This window comes from Lampetra fluviatilis, chromosome 4 (genome assembly GCF_964198595.1).
Source record: "Lampetra fluviatilis chromosome 4, kcLamFluv1.1, whole genome shotgun sequence".
Classification (NCBI taxonomy): domain Eukaryota; kingdom Metazoa; phylum Chordata; class Hyperoartia; order Petromyzontiformes; family Petromyzontidae; genus Lampetra; species Lampetra fluviatilis.
Window position 1 is genome coordinate 16,664,750 of NC_136278.1, and position 2,500 is coordinate 16,667,249.

A 2,500-nucleotide genomic window follows, 5' to 3' on the forward strand; every position below is an offset into this window, starting at 1 on the left:
TTTTGAGTGCACGTGCAAATCTGCTGAAAAAGCCTGTGGAAGTTTCACGGCGTTCGTACGATATTTGGCGACGCAAAAATGAGCGATTTCCCAGCTCGATGGAATTCGGAGCGAGAGAAACGATGCCCCGTAACGCACATGAGAGCAATCCCGGCCAATTTCTCCCGTTTGATGGGGTCTATGTGTAAAAATTTTGACTTTTTTGAGTGCACGTGCAAATCTGCTGAAAAAGCCTGTGGAAGTTTCACGGCGTTCGTACGATATTTGGCGACGCAAAAATGAGCGATTTCCCAGCTCGAGAGAATTCGGCGCGAGAGAAACGATGCCCCGTAACGCACATGAGAGCAATCCGGGCCAATTTCTCCCGTTTGATGGGGTCTATGTGTAAAAATTTTGACTTTTTTGAGTGCACGTGCAAATCTGCTGGAAAAGCCTGTGGAAGTTTCACGGCGTTCGTACGATATTTGGCGACGCAAAAATGAGCGATTTCCCAGCTCGATGGAATTCGGCGCGACAGAAACGATGCCCCGTAACGCACATGAGAGCAATCCGGGCCAATTTCTCCCGTTTGATGGGGTCTATGTGTAAAAATTTTGACTTTTTTGAGTGCAGGTGCAAATCTGCTGAAAAAGCCTGTGGAAGTTTCACGGCGTTCGTACGATATTTGGCGACGCAAAAATGAGCGATTTCCCAGCTCGAGAGAATTCGGCGCGAGAGAAACGATGCCCCGTAACGCACATGAGAGCAATCCGGGCCAATTTCTCCCGTTTGATGGGGTCTATGTGTACAAATTTTGACTTTTTTGAGTGCACGTGCAAATCTGCTGAAAAAGCCTGTGGAAGTTTCACGGCGTTCGTACGATATTTGGCGACGCAAAAATGAGCGATTTCCCAGCTCGATGGAATTCGGCGCGACAGAAACGATGCCCCGTAACGCACATGAGAGCAATCCGGGCCAATTTCTCCCGTTTGATGGGGTCTATGTGTAAAAATTTTGACTTTTTTGAGTGCACGTGCAAATCTGCTGAAAAAGCCTGTGGAAGTTTCACGGCGTTCGTACGATATTTGGCGACGCAAAAATGAGCGATTTCCCAGCTCGAGAGAATTCGGCGCGAGAGAAACGATGCCCCGTAACGCACATGAGAGCAATCCGGGCCAATTTCTCCCGTTTGATGGGGTCTATGTGTAAAAATTTTGACTTTTTTGAGTGCAGGTGCAAATCTGCTGAAAAAGCCTGTGGAAGTTTCACGGCGTTCGTACGATATTTGGCGACGCAAAAATGAGCGATTTCCCAGCTCGATGGAATTCGGCGCGAGAGAAACGATGCCCCGTAACGCACATGAGAGCAATCCGGGCCAATTTCTCCCGTTTGATGGGGTCTATGTGTAAAAATTTTGACTTTTTTGAGTGCAGGTGCAAATCTGCTGAAAAAGCCTGTGGAAGTTTCACGGCGTTCGTACGATATTTGGCGACGCAAAAATGAGCGATTTCCCAGCTCGAGAGAATTCGGCGCGAGAGAAACGATGCCCCGTAACGCACATGAAAGCAATCCGGGCCAATTTCTCCCGTTTGATGGGGTCTATGTGTAAAAATTTTGACTTTTTTGAGTGCACGTGCAAATCTGCTGGAAAAGCCTGTGGAAGTTTCACGGCGTTCGTACGATATTTGGCGACGCAAAAATGAGCGATTTCCCAGCTCGATGGAATTCGGCGCGACAGAAACGATGCCCCGTAACGCACATGAGAGCAATCCGGGCCAATTTCTCCCGTTTGATGGGGTCTATGTGTAAAAATTTTGACTTTTTTGAGTGCAGGTGCAAATCTGCTGAAAAAGCCTGTGGAAGTTTCACGGCGTTCGTACGATATTTGGCGACGCAAAAATGAGCGATTTCCCAGCTCGAGAGAATTCGGCGCGAGAGAAACGATGCCCCGTAACGCACATGAGAGCAATCCGGGCCAATTTCTCCCGTTTGATGGGGTCTATGTGTACAAATTTTGACTTTTTTGAGTGCACGTGCAAATCTGCTGAAAAAGCCTGTGGAAGTTTCACGGCGTTCGTACGATATTTGGCGACGCAAAAATGAGCGATTTCCCAGCTCGATGGAATTCGGCGCGACAGAAACGATGCCCCGTAACGCACATGAGAGCAATCCGGGCCAATTTCTCCCGTTTGATGGGGTCTATGTGTAAAAATTTTGACTTTTTTGAGTGCACGTGCAAATCTGCTGAAAAAGCCTGTGGAAGTTTCACGGCGTTCGTACGATATTTGGCGACGCAAAAATGAGCGATTTCCCAGCTCGAGAGAATTCGGCGCGAGAGAAACGATGCCCCGTAACGCACATGAGAGCAATCCGGGCCAATTTCTCCCGTTTGATGGGGTCTATGTGTAAAAATTTTGACTTTTTTGAGTGCAGGTGCAAATCTGCTGAAAAAGCCTGTGGAAGTTTCACGGCGTTCGTACGATATTTGGCGACGCAAAAATGAGCGATTTCCCAGCTCGAT